Source organism: Anser anser (assembly GCF_964211835.1).
Source record: "Anser anser genome assembly, chromosome: 8".
NCBI classification, from domain to species: domain Eukaryota; kingdom Metazoa; phylum Chordata; class Aves; order Anseriformes; family Anatidae; genus Anser; species Anser anser.
In genome coordinates, this window is record NC_139728.1 from 9,646,531 (window position 1) to 9,669,747 (window position 23,217).

General features: G+C 50.6%; 1 long non-coding RNA gene across 4 annotated transcripts; it reads right to left on the bottom strand.

Moving 5' to 3' along the window:
* Positions 1-744: 744 nt before the first annotated feature.
* Positions 745-21,390, bottom strand: LOC310903806. 4 transcript variants are annotated; one of them, XR_014587825.1, is made up of 6 exons: positions 20,802-21,390; positions 7,917-8,032; positions 4,564-7,375; positions 4,223-4,354; positions 2,498-2,592; positions 745-1,688 (listed from the first exon to the last, which is right to left on the bottom strand). It is a non-coding gene; the product is annotated as an uncharacterized lncRNA (long non-coding RNA). The 4 variants fall into 4 exon arrangements; XR_014587826.1 differs by having other exon boundaries at positions 4,564-8,032; positions 20,802-21,389; XR_014587827.1 differs by having other exon boundaries at positions 4,564-8,035; positions 20,802-21,389.
* Between the last annotated feature and the right edge of the window lie 1,827 nt (positions 21,391-23,217).

The following is a 23,217-nucleotide window of genomic DNA, read 5'->3' on the forward strand; positions in this document are numbered from 1 at the left end:
TCCTGCAATGAGAAAGCCACATTAAAAATCACAGCATTATTCTCTCTTCCCAGTTTTTGTTCTCCTAAGCTGCCCAGCGGGATCAAGTCAACACCATCATTTCTGGCACCACAGCAGTCTTGGTTTGTAAGAATTTCTTAGAGGGAAACAGAAATCCACTTATCTAAAGAGCTACCAGGTGAAAAAACTACATGGGAAAACTGCTTCTTAAACCATATAAACCAATGGTTTTCAACATCTTTTGATTTGTGGATCTTTATTGGATTTTCTAGTGAAGAGGCAGACTCTTATATAGCAAATTTAAGGCTGTGACCTGCCTCCTCTGTGTTACCATTCACAGAGACCTAAGGGGCAATCTCCTGATCCCTGAGGTTTGAAACCACAGTTATTATACTTTAAAAGGGTCAAGTTTTACTTCTCATATCCCAGTGAAGAGGGAGCAAATCCTCCCAGCAGATTTCTCTCTTCTTGCAGGATGCTGCAGGGCTGTCTATGAAGCGGGTCCTGCCCTGCAGGGAGAGTGGCACTGGACCAAAGGAAAAAAAAGTCTTCGCACAGCCAGAGGCGTGTGATGTGAGCACACAGTGCAAGGCTGTGGAAGTCCCCCATGTTCTCCAATATCAGCCTCTGCTTTTATCCTTAAGAAAAGTTCAGTTTTGCAAAAACAAAACCTGAACTGAAAGAAAACTCAGAATACAATGAGTGTTTCCTCTTAAAAAAAATTTAAAAAAGAAAGTTTTTACATACATTTTTGGGGTCTTTATTTCTTCACCGAGAATTGTTAAGACAAATTTTCCATAAAAAATATTTTAGTAATTTCTCACCTTAAAATGTTTGTGTGGAAGAAAAAAGTTATCTATCTAAAAAGAATTAAAAGCTGCCAAAAATAAAAGCAACTTCAGAAAAAAGCTGGTAAAATAAAATTCATCCTGACCATAAATTTCCCCAAGATTATGAATTTACTGCTTTGGAAGGCAAAGCTAGAGCTAAGCAGTAAAACAAGTGGAAGCATGGAACTGAGCAATTATTGTAATATATATTTTCTTACAGCTAAGGCAATATTTTTGCAGCTAATAGCTTGTAAAAAAATTATCTAGAAAGTATCTTTTTATGTCTCAAAAAGAATACTCTTTAAAAACCAAGTTAAATATTTCATGACAGTTCTGTAATACTTCTAACTGCATTGCTCAATATAAAAGTCATAATTCAAACATCTACGCAGAAAAATTAGAAAGCAATTGCTTTAATTCTAACCATTTGTGTTAAAAATGGTAATCTTAATGGTAATCTTAACTGTCAAAACAGTTGATAAAACTAGAGATTTGAAGAGAAATTTGCTAAATGTTTGTTATTTTTGGCATAGAAAGAGTTATTAGAACCACTGCACTAAACAAATTGTATTTCATCGAACAAATATATTGTTACATGCTCAAGTGAATGAACTGTGGTTGTTTAGTCTGGATGGGAGAGAATTGCAGGGGAGAAGACATGATAATAGTCTTTAAACATAGAAAATGCAGATGTGAAGAAGCACGGGTAATCAGTTTTCAGTGTCCACGGTGGATAGGTGGAGAAGGATATTGATTATGAGGAGGGGCTTCCCAGCAGTTCGGGCAGCAAAATGTTGAGAGAATTGGCTACAGAAGAGCACGGGGCGTCCATCACCAGATATTTTTAAGAATAAACATCTGTTGGGCAAGAAAGAGGAAAGGTCGATGCAGCCTTGGGACAACAAGATGTGGTTTTCAGTGGTTTCCAGATGTGAGGATCCCCACACAAGTTCTAGAGGAGATGGAGACCCAGAGATGCCCCGCGGGCCCAGGCTGCTGTACGACATTTTTGACCTTTCTTTGCTGAATAATTTTTGTTGGCCCGTTGGAAAATCAGCCTTGTTCCCATGACCGTGACGCTTCCCACACCATTCCCACCTCCGCCTACTCCTGTCACGGCCCTGCCACCCTGCTCGCAGGGACACACCGCCGGCTGTGCCATCCCTGCTGCTGGCCAGCTCTTCACCTCCTACCTCCTCTGCAAAGCCAGCGTGGGAAATCATCATCTTCTCAAGGACTAGTGTTTGCCAATCCCCAGACCCAGTAATAGGCTATTAAATTATGTGAAAATCGTGCCAAATATCCCTAGCCCAGCTCAATGCCACTGCAATTCAGCAAGCTGGGCGTAGACAGCTTCTTTCTGTGCATGAGATGGTGGAGGCCTTCAGGGAGTGATGTGGGATGGGACCCTGCTCCTATCCTGCTGTGTCCCCACAGGTAGCCCTGGAATCCTCCTGTGCTGGTGCAATAAGGATGGAGTGCTGAATCAGTTTGCACTCTTTTGGCTCATTTTTGGCCCAGATGGCTGAAGGGATGCTCACACCAGCAGGTTTGGGTGGGCTTCTCAGGCCCCAGCAAACAGGACCGATAATGCCAGGTAAGGTGATGTATCCAGCCCCAAAGGGGGTGTGTGTGACAACCCCTACATGTCTGCAAAACAAGCTCACCTTTCTGTGTCCTCGTAGTAGGACATCAGACATTTCTCTGAGGAGTCTTGTCCAGGACAAAACGATCTCCTTCACATCCAGGTCTCTGCAGATGCCTGTAGCAAAAACAACAAAAACAACATCTCCCATGGCAGAGGAGCCCATCTGGAGACCAGCAGGCTGCAAACTCCTCCAGCTTACTTCATGCCCCATCCTGCAAACATTTAAGCCCAACAGATGTGCAGGGCTAGGACCTCGCGGCCCCCTCAGCTGCCTGGTAAGAGCCCATGGTTGTCCTCAGCACCATAAATTGGTGCTCTGAGGCAGCATGGCCAATTCCACGCGCAGCACGCCAGCACCACCTCATACAAACATGACCTGTGTCTGGCTGGCTCTTGAGCACACACCAAGCCCCAAGGGAAGGTCGTCTGCTTCCACTCGGAGCCACCAGCCACAGCCCAGATAACAAGTGATGCAGTTGGGAAGTCTTTGAGGCAAAACACTACATCCTTCCCACAGTAAAGTTCAAGAAACGTTGGTGCTTTCTCTCTGCAGCCAGTACAAAAAAAAAAAAGATGTAAAAGCTCATGTGTTTATGGGTGTACTTTAGTGAGGAACTGTTATTTGAAAACCTCCTCTCAAATCCAGTGTCAGCAAAGGACTGCCGAGTTGCAGAGTGCTTGGCTCTTACCAAGGCTTTAGAAGGTAGCTTCCTTTTATGACTTTGGAAAAATCACCCCTGCAAGGCAGTAGCTGCCTTCCAAAACGCTCTTGTAGAAGCTGCTTTTCAGCAGTCTCTAACAGGGAGTGTTTTCTTTAGGTTTTAGCCTTGTCACGACTGACACACCCGCACGGCTTACCAGGGCCACATGTGCTAATGAAGATTTCTAAATCGTCATTAGTCAGTGTCAACTGCAAGCTTCAAGCCTGAGCTGTAAAGACTGTAAATAAGCAGGCTGATGGCCAGAGAGGCTTAGCAGCTCTTTGATGAGGTATCCAAGATCGTTGGAGAGAGATCTGTACCACACCCTGGCTGTGAACAGGGATATCACAGATCTCAGCTAGCAATAAATTAGCAGTTCAATAAAAAAAGCTTCAATTAAAATAGGGGCAACCAAAATTAGACCCTTTACTGCTGCAGCAGTAAGGTGAAAAGAAGGATGATGGGTTTCTGCTGGTGGCCAAAGTAAAAGTGAAGGTGGAAAATCCTTGTTTTGGAGCCAAGCTGAAGAGGAAGGACTTAATACAATCAGAAAAACTCATTTCATTTTTGGTCAAGCAAAAACATTTTGCTTGACCATCAACAAAACGTTCTGGTTTGCTTGGAGACTATTTAATCTTACCAAAAAAAAAAATACAACTATGCCCCACAACTTTTCCTTCTTTTAAATTTGGGTCCATTGGAAAATGAAAAAAAGAGCTTCAAACTCAATGATTGTCACTAAAGCAAGCTACTTCAGCCTGAAAATGCTGAAGTGAAACTTTTCAATATTTAAGGAAAGGACTTGTATTGTTTTGCCTTATCATCAACTGACTTCAGCCCAGAGTTGAGTTATTTTGGTTGCTTTCCTCTCCTCAGGAGACTTCATTTTTTAACTAATATAGCAATCTCTTCCAATTCAGTTTGAGATATAAATGATAGGGCTCAGCAAAGCTCATAAGTACATGGGTGAGGTGACAATTTGCACAAATATCAGGCAAAACAGACTTTTTTATTTTTGCATTTAGGTTTTCTTTGAAATTTACCTGAATTTCAGAGGACCTGTGGGGTCCTCAGGACCAGCCACCCCACAAACACACACACAGCAAAACCCTCCAAGCCTGCATGATCTGCCATGTAACCTGTGCACCACAAAAATTCAGATGCCATCTTCAGTCCTGCAAAATATTAAGGCAGGCATTTAAGATTTACCCAAGTGATTAAGCATGAGCAGCTTGTAATTGTTTCCAGATTCCTCTCCTAGTAGGAGAAAAGGCTCCGCAATTCCTGTCCACGTGCTTGGTGTAGCAATGCGCTCCCAAACAGAGACTGGAGATGAGCTGAAGAGGACAAACAGATATCCCAGCTGAGAACAAGCCAGCATTACCTTTTAATCCAGCGTGGACTGATCAGCTTGGAAAAGCAGGATTATTTAGCCAGCATGCATCGGGTTACATCTGCATCGTCCCTGTAGCAACACCTGTGCACCAGCAACTAAAAACCCTCTTAAGTACACATGGCAAGATTGTCTGCAATTTTTCATCTGGCTCAGGAGTGTTAAACGAAGATCAACTGTTGGAACTAACCTCGTTTGGGGGCAGTGGACTGTGTCTGTGCTTACAGAGGGGACCTTTGTCCTCCAGGCTTTATATAAAGCCCCAAAGATTGCAGGCTTTCTGCATGCGCCGCAAAGCAATCCAGCGAGCATCTGGAGAGACTCGCCTCACATCCCAAACTGTTCCCTTCTTGCAAATCTATCCATGTATTTTTCCCACAGACTGCTTGGTCATGAAAAGAGATCTTCCAAAACTCACTCAGGGCTTCAAACCCCTTAGCAGGCCCAGCACAAGGCTGAAAGCAAGCTCCAGGGTTCGCCCCTGCCTTTGAACCCAGCGGGGATCTGCTCCAGCAGGTTAGCTCTCGGGGGCCACGTCGCTCCCAAGATTTAAGCCAGACCACATGTGAAATGGCAACTACCTCTTAATTTTTATTATTATTTTTAAACAGAACAGTTTAGGGGCTATGGCTTTTTATTATTACTATTTTAATGGCGAATTCATTGTGCTGCCTTCTCCCCTTAATGAAGGGAACTGAGGACTCAGTGCTCAGCTTCTTCTGCTTTCTAGAAGCAGTCCCTACAAGCCTTTTGTGAAAAACTAACCACAACCTCGCTTTCCCCTTCCCCATCCCTCCAGAGAGAAAGGGGCTTTCAACAGCTTGGGCCATTTTTCTTCTGCTGACTCTTTACCTTAACCTTTTCTCCAGGGTTACATTTATTTTCCAAGCCTGCAGCCAAGACAATGACCTGTGGCTTTGTCTTGCAAGGGTCACTGTCCCCCTGCGAGAGGCACGAGCCTTGGGGTGGGCTGACCACGACCCCTGCCCACAAACAGCCCAGTACGGCCCAGTACAGCCAGTCAGCAGCAGCCGGCGCTGCCGCCCGGAGAGCATATCCACAGTCAGGATGACTCCTGCACTTGGACTCTGCAAAACAATCTTCTCTCCCTTCTGCAGCCCCAGCCATCGCATGCACATCTGGTTATTCCTCTGAACCTCTCTGCATTCGTTGCTTCATCGCCGTTCAGCTCCAGGCTGGAAATGTATCTGCTCTCCCCTCTCCTGGGGCTTCATCTGTCTCCTCCTCTCGCTGAATTCACGGGGTGGTGGCTCGTGCCATCCCTTCTTGTGCAAAAAGAGAAGGGTCTCGTTCCAGGATGGAAATTTGGGCGAGTTCCTCAAGGAGATTATCTCAGACATCTAGAGAGAGAGGTTCACCACCCTCTGTGGAAACTCGCAAGGTCTGGGCTTCCTCCAGATGTGATTTGATTTTTAAATTTGAGCAAAAGCACTTCAGCCTTTACAATGTGAGAAAGGAGTGAAAAAATACATTGCTGCCATTATAGGAGAGGGGGAGAAAAGCCGATCCGGCTGTCTTTGAAGAGCCTTGGTGCCAAAACAAACGGGAATCTCTCAGATCAGATGGATTTTCTAGCAAAAACAGCCTTTGCTTGCTTCAGCTAACATGGGTGAGGGTAGGCATTTGTCTCCTGAGCCTGGCTGCCCAGGGGGGTGGGGCAGGGCTCAGCCCTGCCAGGTAGAGAACACAGTAGCGTGCACAGGAGCACACGTATGTGCCTTCAGTGACTGTTATCCATATGGTCTTTACATATCAGGAGCATAATAGGAGCTCCTCCATCAAAGCACATGCCCACACAGCCTCGAGAAGATGTCCTCTACAGAAGCAGATTTGTTGCCCTTATAGGCAGAGTTTTGGACTCACGCAATCACCCCAATTTACTGCAGTTCTGCCCAGACCATCGTCTGCATCCTCTCTGCAGGCTGGGCTGGGTCTGCTGCCTCCAAGTAGCATTTCCCTTGGGAAAACACCACCGGCTTGTCCACATCAGGGGAACGAGGGGCTTGAAACCAGGGCAGATTTGCCCCTCATCGCTATTTCACAGCCCTCCCCAGGCTGTCACAGCGTGGAAGCCATTAGCATTTAAAAATACTTGCAGGAATGGGAGGGGAGAGGAAAAAATGGTATTTGCTGAGGCCCATTCCTCAGCACACTTTCATGTGTGCCAAAGTTTGTTGGCATGGCTCTGCGTTTGATAGGGAACATCTGGGCTGCTGTTGCTGCCTGGATGCTGGCTGAGGGCAGCGAACAAAAGGGGCTTGTGCAGGAATGCACGGGGAGGGGGGCGGCTCAGAGGCAAAAGGCAGAAATACTCAGTGGAGAAAGCTTAATGCACATCCCTGCTTTTTCCAAAGGGAGAGGAGCCTCCCCCCTTCCTTCCTCCCTGCCCCAGAGCGTGCAACGACAGCAAGCAGGACTCCAGCGCTGATCAACGCCCCACTACCTCTGCGGTCTGGAAAAGCCAGAGGATGCACCCAGAGCATGCTGAGCCTGGTGATATTGGACCATTACCACTGTGAACAGCACCGGTTGATGCTTCCTCTGCTCCTGATGGGAAACTGGGTTGGGATTCAGAGTCTTGCAACCCTCTGCTCCAGCAGACCTGTCCCAGGGACCATGTGGAGCCCACAGACACACCATCCATCCCATAATGTGCCCTCCCCAAGGAATCACTGCCATCCATGTGTGGGCACAGGACATCCCTGATCATCCCCATGCCACAGTTCTGACCTTTTGCAGCTCCTGCTTTCTGCTCTCTCAGGCCTGCAGTACTTCCGCAGTTCTGGAAACAAAAGCACCGATGCGATTCCCTACATGCTGGTCCCTCTTCGCTCATCCCGTTTGTGCCCAGTGAACACCTGCTCGTGGGTAATGGCTTGGGGGCATCTCCAAGAATCCTTTTATCAGCAGCGCATTTCTGTTCTCTCCTCTCCAGGGCACGCGTTTGGCCAGGAGCCCACCCAGCAGCCTACGTCCCCACTCAGCTCCGGACCTGAGCAGGGACCCATATCAGGCCTGCCACCCAGATTTCTGCTGCCTCCACCTTTGGGGCTCCTCTGAGTTGCCAGAGCCACCCCAGAGCGGGTACGCTGAGAAGGGTGCTGAATTTCGGCAATACCCAAATGGAGCTGGTCCCAGGCTGCTTAGCAGCTCAACACGTTTGCCTAAGTTTGTCCCTGGGACAATTAAAGAGTTCAGTGTGGTCCATTTGCCCCATGGCCACAGCTTGCCCATGGCTCAACAGGAGCCAGCAGAGAAGCTGCTGGTGGGAAAACGTCCACCGAGCTTCTCGCAGGCAAAGGGAGCTGCAGCAGTTGTTTCACCTTGGAAAAAAATTGGTGTGCCTATCCAAATTGTCCGAGTGTTTGGCTTCTGCATTTCCTTTGGTGACACATCCCAGGGTTTTTAGTTGAAAAGGTCTTTTCTCCTTAGGATTAGGCTGCTTGTAGGAAAAAAATAATAATCAAAACAGGAAGCTTGAAATTATCAAAGAAACATTTTCATTGACTTAAGAAGATATTACCCTGAAGTTTTTTGGTTCGCAAAATTTTTTGGGACTGAATCTTCATCCCCACGAGAGAAGAGAAATACTGCCAGTACCTCCAAAATGCTCGCAGAAGGAAAAAAATATTAATTACCAACCTATTTTTTTTTAAACCTGAGACCAAGAGTCATGTCTCATGGGTGGCAAATGAACCCCCATGAGGCTTGGCCATTGGCTTCATGAATGCTTTTAAGCCAGAGAGGATTTTCAGGGGTGGGACAGGCACTCTGCTAACAGAGAATAGAGGATGATGGAGGTAGAGATGCTGTCAGCTCATGCCTTCAGACTGTCCTATCGATTTCTGCAGCCAGGTTCAGGTATCACACGCTTCTGCCATCCATCTATTCAGAGATAAACAGTTACCTCCCCCCCATCCATCTCTTTAGAAATTGTTACCTCCCCTCCCTCCCCCATTCTACCTCTGAAAATAAAGTGTTTATTTTTCCTCCCCCTCAGTTCCAGAACCCAGAGAGGACTAGATGGATTTTGCTCAAAGTTTCCAAGAAGTTCACAACCAGGCAAGGACCAGGCATGCAAAAAATTTTGACCTGAGACACGAATGTTTTCAGAAGTTATTAGCTTATGAAAAGGGTTATAATGGAAACTGTTTTACTGCCATAATTTTAACACTATGAACAGAGCCTGCTGCAATATATAACATTATCAAGTGCCTGTCAGCATTTAATAGAAGTCTTAATTAACTGCTGTGGAAGAACATGGCAAAAATTTATTTTCAGGAAAACTTTTGGGAGTCACATAATTCTGGGCTTTTTTTAAATCCCCCTCTCTATGAGCCTTAATAAAGTTCATAGGATAGACTAAATACAAGACACAAGCGTGTATCTTGTTGGCACTACTTAGTGATAGGATTTTCTTTTCTGTTAAACTACATAATCCAGAAACAACAACAATGTTTGCATTGGGGCCGAGCCAGACAGTTTGGATCTGGATTTAACCTTCCTGAGGGCTGGGTTGCTCAGAGCCAGGGGCTCAGTTCGGCTGGCAGGACCCTGACCTGCTTTACTCTCCTCCCACTCCCCCCAAGCCAAAGATGCTCGGATTTGGAGGGGGGTCCACACCTGATGGCATCCCCATCTCCTGGTGCAATGTGCGCCCAAATTAACATAGCCAAAGAAACCTGGCACTCACCAGCCAAGACCAGCTCTCCCCACTCTTTCAATCCCATGCCCAAATCTTGTTTTCGTTCCCTCCCTGGCCCCTGCAGCCCTGCTCTGCAAGCTGGCAGGCCACTTCCATCTCCCCCGATAGCCCAACAGCTGCTCTGTGTCCCTTCGGAGATTAGTTTGTTTTCCTAATGCAATTACCGCCACGTGGCCCTGCTTTCTGCAGGGATCAAGCCTGGATAGAGATAAAGCAGCGATAAGATCGCCCGCCACTCCGGACCGCGCCGCCGCAGGGACGCAGGCACAACTCGTCCCACGTGTCCCCGCTCCCCTGGGTGCCACCAGCTCCTCCAGACCCCAGGAATTCAGTTCCCGGCTTCTTTTGCCACACTGAGGAATTATTTTGGGATGGATCCACGTGATACAGAGCCATTGCGTGGGTACACCCCCATGGCTGAGATTTCATACGAAGCCAAGCCCACCTGCCTGCACCCCGAGCTCGGCTCCGACAGCACCCACCCTCCACAAAGAAGCTGGTTAACGCCATCCCCTGATGCTGAGCATCCTGGCAGGGTGTCACACCAGTTCTCACCCCATAAAGCAGTCACAGGTCTGCCCCAAACGTTCTCCATCACCTCCAAAAGTCTCCTCGTGGTCCCAGACCCACGTGCGGGGAGCCGCTGGGGCACGCCGGGAGAGGACACTCGCGGAGCCGAGCTGCCTTCAGAGAGACGAGCATCCTTGCCAGATGTCTCCCATAAAGCTGCAAGTACTTTATTTTAATAATAAGCCTTAATGTATTCATTAAAGGCTCCCAGTGACCTGGGATGAATTTCCCCGCTATTGTAAAGGGCTGTGGGAATCTGGAAACCACTGCATTACAGTTAATAACTTTAATTTTACAAGGCCCAAAATAGACAACTGAAAAAATACACAAACTCACTGTTTCCAATTAAGAAGGGATTTCTTCTAATTCCTCTGCCACCGGCGCTCTTGTTTAGCAAACAAGATCAGCCAACATTCAACCATAGACGAGAGGAAAGCAAGCCCAGAGTCTCCTTCGGCATCAAGAGGCGAGGAAGAAGCTGGGAGCCTTCCTCTTCACCACACACAAAGCCTCGTCAGCAACAGCAAACCCAAACCAGGGGAGCTGTGGACAAACCTTAATGCCTGCGTAAGCCTGATGGAGAGCTTGAACACAGGAGATGGTTTCCAACCCATCTTCTCCCCGCTCCCACGCAGGGGTCCCAGCGGGGGTGCTGCAGGGAGCCCCAGGGTGCTGTGAAGCCACCCCAGCATCTGGCTGAGCATCCCGCTGACCTTTGGGGTTAGGCACATCTCAGATCTTAGGGTTGGGAAGGAATATTCCTCCCGGATCAGTTTGGCAGAGATTGCTGTGGATTTATCTTGCCTATTTCTTCCTCTGGAGAAAGAGGGGCAGTTTGGTTCCCAGGGAAAAAAATGGGAATGGAAGACAAAACCGTTTTGCCTGATTTTTGTTTAATTTCTGTCAATCTAATGTTTCCTGGCCCAAAACCTTTAATTTCCAGTTGGTTCTACTTCAGCTTTCCAGCTAAAACCCAGCTTCTTCGAGAAGATGATGACGTTCTACATGAAAATTCACTTAGCACACCTCAACCGTTCTGGGGAGGAAAACTGAATTTCAGAGCAAGTTGGAGCCGGCGAAGCAGCCCGGCTGCGGACAGCACGGTGCTGGTGGCCAACATCTCTGGCTGTGACACATCAGCATCCTCCCTCCGCAGGCACGAGGCGCACGTGTGCGCTCTAAGGGGAGGCGACATCACAGCCGTCCAGCCCCGGGACCCAGCTTGCTGCTGCTCCCGTCGCCCACGAGCCGCTCTCAGCGGCGCTGAGCTCACGCCAGCCCTCGCGCAGCAGCGGATTGATTTCCCCAGCCGAACCGATAAAAGTGAAAAATGATTTTCATATGCCTCCACTCCATATTTGCCCATAAATAAGGCAGCCGTGGAAGCTGGGGGAAGGGGGTGTCGGGGTGGTACGTCATCTGTCAAAGCCACACCGCGAGCATTGCTCCAGCCCCAGCTCAGGGAAGCATCTCTATTGACAGCGGGCAGGCACATCTCTAGTTTCCTTTATATCCCCTGGAAATGGAGCTTTTGCTTCTTGGCCAGACCATTTAAAGATATCCGTGTGCCTAAAGGTACAGATAAGCCCTAGACATCAGCCAATAAAACCCTTGTATTTGTGCCCGAGGTATTTGGGCACACAAGGGCTTGAATGGGAAGGAAGATGCTCATCGAGCATCCCCCCCAGCCTCCCTCCTCAATTCTGCCCTGAGATATTTGACCTGATGTGCCTAAATCAGATAGGAGCTGAACCTACAGTGCCAACAAAACCCCAAACAGCGCCCAGCCTCCCAGCAAACATTTCCCACCCCATGCCTGAGTCAGCTACCGGCTTGCTCACATCAGTGCCCTGCCTGCTTGTGGAAAAAAACTCAATCTAAGCAGTTTTTATCAGATCATTTTTCAGTTAAAGGCAACTTTTAAAAATAAATTAAAAAAAGCAGAAAACCTATTCTATGGAAATTTGCCTGCTTGTCTGAAATATCAAAAGCTTAGAAAAACCCTCAAGTTCTGGCCTCGCGATGCAAAAATCTTGATTTTCACCAAAAAATGCAATTTTTCAGGGTTAAGGCACAGATTAAAGAAAACTTTCAGAGCAAATAAATTCTCTTGCTTCCACTAAAAGCATCCGAGGGGCAATGGCTGTGTTCAGATCTCCAAAAACCCTCCATCTCCGCAGACCACGAGGGAAATCAAGCAGATGGGAGAAGTGTCAGGGGCTGTAACCTGCCCAAGGAGCATCCCCAGCCCTTTTCCAGGTATAATATTTTTCGGAGACCCAGGTGAAGGCAGCAGTGCCCAGGGATGCTGGCTGCTCTGCCCGGCGGCACCCGGGTGGGTGAGGAGCGAGCGCGGCTGCTGCCTCCCCATCTGGAGCCCATGTACGGCGAGTGGCAAGATTTATATCGTGCTGAAGCATTCCACAGTTTTGAGCACAGAAATGATTGAACTCCAGATGTTAACAAGATGCAGGACCCTTTTTTTATTATTAAAAACGTGATTTCTTGTTTTGCTCATGACAAAACCCATCAGATTAACTTATTAGGAGCGGAACTGCCGTGGGCCTGGCTGGAAGCGAGGACAGCTCTGGCTGCCCGTGGGCACGTGGCGAGAGATCGGGGCTGCCCCGGGGCAGGGCCACCTCCAGGCGTGACACGGGTGACACTGCCAGCGGTGTGGGGGATGGCAGTGAGCCCGCATGCCTCAGTTTCCCCATGAATCAGTGGGGAATAGAGCCAGAGCTGGAAGGGAAAGCCCTGAGCCTGCTCAGATGAATCAAAACCTATAACAAAGTTCCTGCTCCTTCAGCAAACGGGCAGCACAGACCACAGGAACATGCCCCTTGTCCTCCCAGCTCCTTCACCTCACCCGCAGCAGGACAAGGTGGATGCAGGACCTGTGGCTGCCGGGCTGGGACAACTCAGCATTCAGCTCCCAAGCCCTGATCCCCTTCAAATCCCCATCCCAAATGCCTCTCCCCACCAGAAGGGAACCAAATCCCCCAATACCCCTGCAGCGCCGCCGAGAGCATCCCCTGCACAGCCAACATCTGCAGCGCAGAGCGGGGCCGGCCGGGGGCCAGCCCAGAGCTGTCACATCTCCGTGTTATCACAGGAACTTTATCACACACTCGTAGCACATGCGTCTTTGCACCGGGAGATCAAACAGGTAGGGGGTGGCACCGCAGCCCGCTGTCACCGGGCGCTGCCCCACGCTGGGAGCCGGCGCACCGCAGGGCCCCCGGCCTCCCCACATCCTCCCCGGGGATGGAGCAGGAGAGAAGGGCTGCGAGGTGTCAGGACTCTGCCAACAGCCCCAGAATAGACCTACCAGCCCCCTTGGTCCCCAAACAGGAAAAGATTGACCCAAAGGGATGCCATGAACAGAGCTAAAGGCCTTGCCACCCTGCCTGGCCTTGGGGATGCCTATTCCCTCTTTGCCTCCCCAGAAGAGAATGCGGAACTTTTTGCTTTTCCTTCAGCTTCTTGTTTTCAGAACAATGCTTTTCCAGCTTTTTGGGGAAAGAGCCCACAGACCTTTAGTCCCCTCCTTCCCAAAGAGAGCCTTACAGAGAGGGAAAACCCCAAACCCAAACAAACAGCCCACCCCTCTGACAAGCATAATTCACCAGCACAGTTTCTGGGAAGAAACACCCCCATAAAGACCTGTGTTCACCACGGGCTTTGCCTGCAGAGGATGGATCCTGAGGGACCCCAACCTCCTCCCTGGTGGCACCACGTGCCAGGGACCTGCAGCAGCGGGGCAGGTGAGCTCCAGCTCTGTCGGCCCTCGTGGCTTCTCCCCATGCTCCTGGCACAGGGCATCGCTCAAATACACTTCAAAGAGGTGGCTCTGCAGCAAGAATGCTTCAAAAATATAATATTCCCATCTGTCATTCCCATAGTACATGCTGTGGGGCTCTCCTCACGACTATTTGCCTTTCTTTGCTCCTACCAGGTGCACGAGCAGAGGGGTGAGCCCTTGGGGCTGGCAGGGGGGTACCTAACCCCACACCACAGCCCAGCTCTGCCCCCTGCACACTTCCCCAAAGGGAAGGGCACAGGCAAGACAGCACCCAGCACTATTATTTTAAGGCAGTGAGGTCCTCACCTTTTTTTCACCCTGGGAGCAAGCGACACCTGCTGAGCCCATAGCTCCTGGCGAGCAGCCCAGCAGCAGCACCCTGTGCCGAAAGCACCCCTCCTGGACCCGCATCCCCCACCAAAACAAGCACAGGGAGGGTTTGGGGTTCTCCACACCTCTGCCGCTCACCCGCTGCCAGTTGGTCAGACCTGGAAGCAAACTGGGTGAAGCAAAGTCTTCCCAGCCTCTCCGGACAGCTGGGGAGATAACTTCCATTTGTAAGCCACGGCCAGGACGAAATAATTCTTTATTTTTATACAGCCCATTGTAAGTCATCATTTAGTGCTCCCAGGTGCCCTATATCATCAAAGGCGCATTCCTCCATAAGCGGCCCATCAGAGGATGTGCCGCTGCCATCCCCAACAGGGATGGAGCAGGAGAGATCCTGGGGCCGGCCCCAGCCCCACAGCTCAGCCCCACACCCCCAGGAGCAGGAGGGAAGGTCGTGCCCCATCCCAGCACAACATTAAACCAGAGGCATGGGATTATTCCCCCCCACCCTGCATCCTAACATGTAACCCAATCTACTCAGCTGGAAACGGAGCTTTTATTGCATCCTGAGTCATTTAGAGCTCCTTTTCATAAGGGAAATATTCCCCCCCTCCCCCCCCCCCATTTAACAAGCTCCCAAATATCTGCCCATGGGTCACCAGACCCCGCTCCCCATCGGACCCGATGGGCAGCAGCAAGCCACGGCAATCCCCAACCACTGCACCTTCCACCTTGGGGACAACCCAAATCCCAACCTCCAAACAGGCAGGATGAGGCCATCGTGCTCCGAGGCCATATCCCCTGCCCACCAGGGAGCTGAAACCCTGGAGATGGGCTCTCAGCATCTGCAAGCTGGGGAAAAACAAGGAAAGCCCCCAAACCACATAAATTTGTGTGAGTTTAGGCTCTGCGAATGGTGTGCTGGATATTGGGGGTTTCTTGTTGCTCAAGCAAGGAAGAAGCAGGGCATTGAGCAGAGTGGGCAACCTGGAGAGCCCGGTTATTATTTTTAAATGAGAGCTTGGATTTTGCAACATATGAAATCCATCACGCTTTCAGCCACATAATACATCAAGGAGCCTGGATACTTCCAGTCCCTTTGCTCAGTTCGGTAATAGAGAAAAGCACTGCACAGTGGCGTATATGGGGAGCTCACAATTTAAAATGGACCTCATTCAATAATTGTGTCAGCGTTTGTAGGAACAGTAATCAGTAACAGTTAATATAACTTACAGTAAATACCAGATCGCCATTTAATGGTGTTAATACGCAACCTATAAAACATATGTTTGTGTAATTATACCGATAAGTTTCCAATCAGCAAAGAACAAAGGAAATCTGTCCACAAACCTTACGTGGAATTAAAAAAGCCGGCAGTGGCGAGCACAAGTCGCAGAAGCATCTTTGGGAGAAGGGAGAGCAGCACAGCACCAACGGGGGGACCCTCGTGGGCTGCACAGGAGCAGCAAGGATGAAGCAGAGCCCTTCGGGGCCCTGACCCCTGCTCAGCCTCCCTTAAGCTGCTCGTAGAGGATGTAAATGCTCCCAGATTTCCCTCTCTGGCAAAGCATCTCACCCACTTGCACAGAGGCGATGCTTGGCTGGCAGAGCATCCCAAAACTTTACAGGAGGCACTCCATCCAAGAGGTAAATGAGACTTTGGTGATGGCCCCAGCCTCTTCCAGGCAATTTCCTGAGCTCTTGGCCTGCAGAACGGGTCCCTTCGCACTGTGCTGTACCTCCTGCACCAAGCGCTGCCTCGGGAACCAGGGCTCCTCTGCTGGAGCAGGGGCTCCTGGCGATGTCAGCCAGCGCAGGAAAAATGGAAGGGGGAAATGCCATTATAGATTCCGCCCCCCCCCCCCGTGAAAATTTCCTCTGTGATGACCAAGTGTTTCTAAGCTGGGAAAAAAATCATAAATCTGGGGGGATGCTCTTGCATCTCTACCTCAGCCCTGTATTTGCTCTGCTGGTGCACAGAAGGTGCAGACGGATCACAGCACAAGGAGGGCAAAGGCTGCCCTCCAGCTCAGGCAGGACACATCTCCCCCAGCTTATTATTTAATATTACTAAATAAGGAAGCACTGAACATTTCCTACCAGCCCTATGTTGCAATCCTGGGGTGATTTCAACTGAATATTTGTGGCCCAAAAACGAGCAAAATAAAGTCACTTTTTTTTTTTTTAAATGCTGTATTTTAATGGGTAAGGGGCACTCAGAAGGGTGAGCTCTCTCACTGGGGAGACCTGAGGCTCCCTCACTGGCTTCATTTCAGCCTCACCAGCTCACACCAGTTGTGCTTTGGGGTCCAGCAGCTGACCCCAGGCATCTCTTCCTGGGGCAGAGCCATTGATTAAATATAAAAAAAACCAAAACAAAACACCAACAGCACCCTGTAGGACCAGCACAGCTCAGGGTGGGGGCACCCAGGCAGGCTGGTACTTCCCAGCATCTCTTCTTTCTAAAAACTTCTTGAATTTGTTCCTGGCCTCATCAGGCTGGAGCAGAGTAGCCAGTAAACAAACAGGGCATAAACCAGCTAGCACTTACAGCCTAATACCCAGCTGCACACTGACACAATTGGAGTCATCTGCGAGTAATTAGAAAATATAAACACTCGCAAGAGAACTTGGGTTCCTATACTCAGCAAGACATTAATGGGCTTTTCTTCAGCCAGAAAATCCTTATTATGGTGATAAATTATTAGCCTTTTTTCCTAAAGCAGCATGAAGCGTTACAATGGAAAAATGACAAAAGGAGAAACATAACCCGTTTTGGGCAACGCTGGCGGGGAGGACGGCAGGCACGGTGGAGCCGGAGCCTGCTGCAGCACACACTGCCCTGCGGCTTCTCTGCCGGCTGCTATCACTGCTCAGCACCCCCTGGGCCAACAAGGCTGAAGGCAGCTCTAGGATAAGAAGCGTCCCCACTCTGTAATGGGACGGAGACCACAGGTGGGTCTCCCCAAGATGTCACAACCCATGGAGATGAGACTGGGATGTGCCAGAAGCTGCTGATGCCACCGTGGGCCCGGGGAGTGTGGCACCACTCATGTAAGACCCCACATCCACGAGACTGATGGAGATTAGGAAGGAGCCACACTGGTTTGGCTCCTGGAGGCATCCAGAGAAGCATGATCTTCCCTCACCCCGAGATGAGCCAGGGAAAAAACCTTTCCCATGGGGTATTCTGGTGCTGGCTGGGCAGGACCAGGGGTGGGTGAGATGGGGTCACTAAGCACATCAGAGCATCACCATGCCGAGCTTCATAACCACCTCCAGCCCAAAGAAGGGCTTAGCATCCTCCAGACCAAGCATTTTCAGTGGAAACACTCCCCATTTTCAGCTCAACCCAACACCAGCCACCCCCAAAACACGAATCAAACCTAGGACGCCTTCCTTCAGTCCTGAATCCCACGAGCAGCTCCCCCAGCAAGTCCCACATGGGGTCCCCAATTATCACCGGTCCCCCATGCTGAATCACAGAGCCCTTAACGGGGCCGACGCGGGGCTTCGAGCGAGGGGAAAGAACAAATGACTGCCGGGGGAGATATGGTTTGCATCATTTAATCACCATTTACAATAAAACGCCGCAGCGGCTCTGCGGAGGGTAAGACAGCAGAGTTCAGCAGATTTTATCAATAACATCGCAGGATTCCTACTGCGCGGCTCAGAGAGTTGCCATGGTTATCCTGACAGATTTACTATCATTGTAACTTAATGCACCATAATAAGTATCTGCATAGTTATTATTGTTTTACAATGATAACCATAATTCAACCGCAGCTTTATGACTAAATTTGTAACATTACTACGATGTTCTGGGAAGAATTGGAAGCAGGACGATTCACATGCTTTCTCAGAATATATAGAGAAAAAGAAATTCTGGTCGGTTTCTTTTTCTCTCCTTTTTGATTGCTTCTTTGAGAACAATTTTTGTGGTTTGGTTACTGTTGGTTTGGGACAGGGTGCTCTGTCAGAATCAATGCACAGAGGTAGCTGAAAAATGGAATTTTTTTTTTCCACTGCACAATTGATCCTGGGAAAAAAAAAAAATCCCCAAAGCCTTTCAACATAAAGCTGCTAAAAAATTCCCAAGCCTTGCCAGTTGGGAAACAGATACAAAGCGCTGGCAAGGCAAACAAAAATTGTCAGGTTTTGTTCAAAAGGAATGACCAGATCATCAAAAAATGTCGCTGAAAACTACCCTGGTAATCAGTGGAAACAAAGCACTGCTAGGAGAAAAAAAATAAAGCACTCTGGCAGCCCTGGGAGCTTTGGCACAGGGGATAGGACCCATACCAGGCAAGCCCCCTGTGATGCTGCCCGTGCCATGAGTGGCACCTGGGCCACAGTCCCCCAAGGTCCCCATGGAAAGGGGAGGTGAAATGAGCCCGAGATGAAGCTGGGGTCTCCAGCCTGGTGCCCTGCACCCTCCTGGGAAAGCTCTCCCCAGTTTGAGGACTTAGCTCCTTCTTGGGTTTTATAGGAAGCGCCGTGCTGCCAATTACCCCACAAGTTTATAGGGAGGTCTGGGGTTTGTGCCCCCCTGCTCTGTCTGTGCAGCCCACTCCGTGGGCTTCAGGGGTGATTAATGCTCCCTGCACACAGGAGGCAGCTCTGCTGCCTAGGCTGGGCAAATTAATGCAGAAAAAGGGCATTTTTCCAGCGCCTTCTCATTATCCACGTTATTCTGCCCACTGGAGCTTTAAGCTTAATGCATCGAGTTCATTTCCCAGGCAGGAGCCCCATTCCCTCCGCCTGGTGGCTCGCAGTGGCCGTGGGCAGAGCTTCAAGCCCCTGAGGAAACGACCCTCAGCTCCTGCAGCCCCTGGGGAAGGACCCTCAGCAGGTCCCCAGCTCCCACCTCCATCCCACTCTCCTGGGGTCTGGGGATCAGAGCCTCATGGGGTTCCCACCTCCATTGCTTTCCTGGGTGATTTTTGGTCTTTTCCCAATTCTCATCCCAATTTGACCCCGTTTCCCTGGTTCCCCATCCTACAGAATGGGACAATTGAAGGTCTTAATGATTTTTTTCCCAACATAAGGGATTCTATCATTCTATTTATATTGGATATCAGGAAAAACTTCACACAACAGCTGGTTAGGCACTGGAGCAGGCTGCCCAGGGAAGTGGTGGGGTCACCATCCCTGCAAGTATTTAGAGACTTGTGGATGTGGGACTTCAGGATATGATTTAGTGGTGGACTTCATAGAGTTAAGTTGGACTTGATGAGCTTATCCAGCCTAGGACTTGATGGTCTTCTCCAACCCAGGTCACTCCATGATTCTATAAATCCCATTCCCTCCCAGAGGGGACATTGCCCACCCCAGGGCTCTTGGGGGCAGAGCAGGCAGCAAACCTGAGGACTTCAGAAGTGTCCCCTTCTTCACAGGGGTCCCCCAAAGCCCCCCCCCCATCATCAGAGGAAGGAGCAATGCTCCTCGCGAGCCTGGGCTTACGTCACGTTCCCCCCGCCGCCACCTCCTGCTCCTGTGGCTGATACATGAGAGCAGATATAGGAAAATCTACTCATAAAATTAATGGAGGCTGCATGAACTCACAGATCATAAACTCAGAGGGGTTTGCAGCTTACTTTTTGGGGCAGGGGGAGGGCATGGAGGCAATTTAGCAGCAAGGACTAACTTGCAGCAGCTGTCCCATCGCATCCCGCACCCCCTCATCGTGCTGGGGGAGATTTAGGGGAACACAGCACTGAAGCCTCACAGGCACAGCGCTGGAGCTGGCACCCGTCAGCCTGAGGTCAGCCCGGTGGGGCTGAGCTGCTCGCTCCGCTCCCAGCCCGGGGCCGGTGGCCAAGCCGCGCTCTCAGGGACAGGCCTGCCTGGAGCATAAATCACTGGCAGCGAAGGCCAAAGCGTGCTTTGAGCATCACGAGCAGCTCCATCCCCTGCCCCGGGGCTGCAGGGATGTGACACATGGCTCAGGCCAGGGGGTGGGGGTGCACAGAGGGGAGGAAGAGGAGGAGACACCATGTGGACATCCAGCAGGATGAACCCAAGCTCCCCAATGTGCCAAGCAGCGGGCACCACACTGGGGACAAGGCTGATGGTGCTCCTCTAGCCTGGGAGCATGTGAAAATCCTCTGTGAGATCCTCTAACTGGAGAGATTTTGAGACCAAGGCTCCACTGTGAGCTTCCCAACACCTTCTTGCAGCTCATCCAGGGCCCCCAGCGGTGGGGGCCACCAGCTGTCCTGAAGCAAATCCCAGCCCCAACTTGAGGGCCTTATCCTGCCCAAAGGAGGCATGCATAGGGCTGGGCCAGCACGTCCCCATTCACCCACCTGCCCAGGGCAGCGGGTGAGTGGGGAAGAGGAGGAGGATGCAGCCTTCCTCCACACCAACATCAAGGCAGCAGGGACCAGCCAGGCACCAAGACCCCCCAGGGCCACCACCTTCAAGGTGGAGAACGCAGCTGTCCCCTCCCCTCCCCAAAGCAGCCTCTTGGCCTGGCCCTGCTCTGGTTTTCTCTCCACGCCAAGGGCAATTTTTGCTCTTTTCCATCAAAAACCATCTTGGCACCCGGCAGCTGCCCCGACGGCTCCAGCAGCCATGACTCAGAGCCCTGCCCTAACCTCAAGGCTCCGCTGACTCAGAGGCAGTGACGAGCCCCAGCCCCAGCTGCGTGGGGGCCCCGGGGCTTCTCGAGGGGTTTGGAGACCAAGGGGAGCTGGGCAACATCCACACTGAGCACCCGGCCAGCTCCAGCACAAGCTGTCCTCTCCTTAGGGCCCCCCCTCACAGGCACCCTAAGGTTCACCCCTTTTTGCATACCTGCTTTCCAGTGAGGATGTCTCACAGCCCAAAAAGTGACACGGGATATAACCTCCATGCATGGGTGCTCCCCTTCATCCCCTCCTCATCCTCCTCCACCTCCTGCTGCTGCTGGTACCAAAGGGAGGGTGAGCCCTGCTCCCTCCCCATTTATAGGGCTCAGCATCCCTCAGGTGGCCCCATCAGCCTCCTGCTGATGATGCCTGGCCCCGGGAGGGTCCTGCTGCCAACCCACCTGTGTCCGGGGGGCTTCGTTCACTCCTCAGATGCACATGGTTCTCCAAAGGTGAAAAGGAGCAGGAGGGACAGGGCTAGCTCTGAGCCAAAGCTGGCATTTGAACAAACAAACAGACAGACAGACAGACAGGACTTGGTGCCCTCCCCAGACAGGACCCACAAGCTCTCAGACACGTTCTCCAAACCGTCAGCATCCACATTGCCTCTCGGCTCCGGACAGCAGCTGATGGAGAGACATCTGTTCCCCATCCAGCCAGCAGCGTCTTCCTGATCTGCCTCTTAAAAATTACAAGGCAATTTGGAGTTTCTATTTTGTACTTTTGATTTGCCCAAACACCTGAAACATGAGCTCTCAATCCAGGATCAAAGGCTCTCTCTGGAGCAACACAGACGGCTATATCCACCGCCGTATTTATGCATGATTAGGAACGCCTGCATTGGAGAAGGGATTTGGCACGGGTGCGTGCGCTGCAAAGCCCTGAAACTCCATCTCCTCCGGAGCAGAAGTCCCGTCAGGTCAGGGCTGGCACCAGCTCCATGGGGCAATGCCTTGCAGAGGGGGTGGCCCCCCTGTGTCACTTGTCCCCTGGTGCTGCCACCCAGGGCCCAGACCTGGGATCTCGCCTCCTTGCTTTGCTCCACCACTGGATGCAAATTGGACCTTGCAATGTGGACACAACCTATGACGTATGAGGCACCATGGATGGTGCTAGGCCAAGCAAAAGGTTAATGATAATTAACACAAGTTGTTAAGGAGCTGAAGGGGAGACCTTATGGGATGAGCGTATCCCCTCTGAGCCCACTGCCTCCGAGCAGGGCAGGGGGGACCTTGCTCCAGACCCATGGCACGGATTCTGCTTCTTCCGAAGATAAAGTGCTTCGGAGGAGAAGGATGTGATCCCTGTGTAAGGGATCTGTAGGCAGGGCACGTTGTTTATGGGAAAGCCAGCAATAAAATCAGGAGGATATAAAGATGCCTGCCCTTACACAGGTAGCAGGCCAGAAAAACATCCACACGTGTCAGACAGAGGGATGCCTTTCGCTTCCGCTCTCCTCCTTTCAGATCAGTTCAAAACATAGGAAAATGCTATAAAATGCCAGATGCTTCTGCCTTGTGGACAAAATTGTCTTTGGAGAATGTGTAAGGCATCAGCTTAAGCTAAGGTTACCAGCCTAAGGCTGAGATGCCCTTAACTCTGCCCTTTTAGGTGGGAACCCGCCGCCTCCCTCTGGGCTGCCACTGTTTGTAAGCAGGATATGGGCAGCTTTCACCATGCCGATGGGTAAACCAGAGCATGCTCTGTTATTAAAGCAAGCGACACAACCCCACACTCCTTTTCTTGGGAAATTGGTCGGGTTCCTTTGTGCCACAGTTTCCCCACACGCTGAGAAACCTTCGGAGCAGTGCCGGGAACAAGGCGCCCCGCAGATCCCGGTGCGCTCCTTCCCCGCCGGTTCAGCACTGGGAACGAGCCGGGAATAAATTTTGCCACAAATATTCGCAGCAAATTATAAAGTCTTGGAAAAAGCCGATTTCAGTTCTACTGAGAAGTTTCTGTTTTGACAGATGTTTTAAGTATTTTTTTTTTTCAGGAATTTTATTTCTTATTGAAACCAAAGGAGGTCTTGAAACCAAAGGCTGGGCCAAGACCAAACTAAGAAACTTTCTGCTTTGAAAACGTCTAGGCAAAACGCTTCTCTTTTCACCCTGTTCCCCGTTTCAACAATCCGGGGAATGGAGATGAATTTGCAGAATTTCGCCTTCTCTGAATCCGTCCTGTTTGCCCAGAAAATGTTCTGGCTGAGAAGCGCCTTTCATGCCCCATTGAACCCAGCTCCTTTGAACACCAATGGGACCTCCACCTCCAGCGTCCCTCCGGTGCGGTTTCCACGTAAATTGGCTGAAACTGGAGCCTTCCTGGTCAGAGGTTTTGCAAAGCCTGTGGGATCCAGCTCATTGAAGGCAGAGCAGCACCCAAGGTGCGCCCATGCCCACGTCCCTGGGGCGAGGCACCGAGGGCAAAATCTCACCACTGCCATCTCAGCCCTGGCTGCATCCCACACCCCCAGCTCGCTGCAGAGGTATTGAGGTCCCCGTAAAAGTCTAGAGGTTTTGGGAGCTGAGCACGACCCCTGGGGTGCGGCGGCAGCTCCCACTCGGCAGCGCAGCACACGTGCT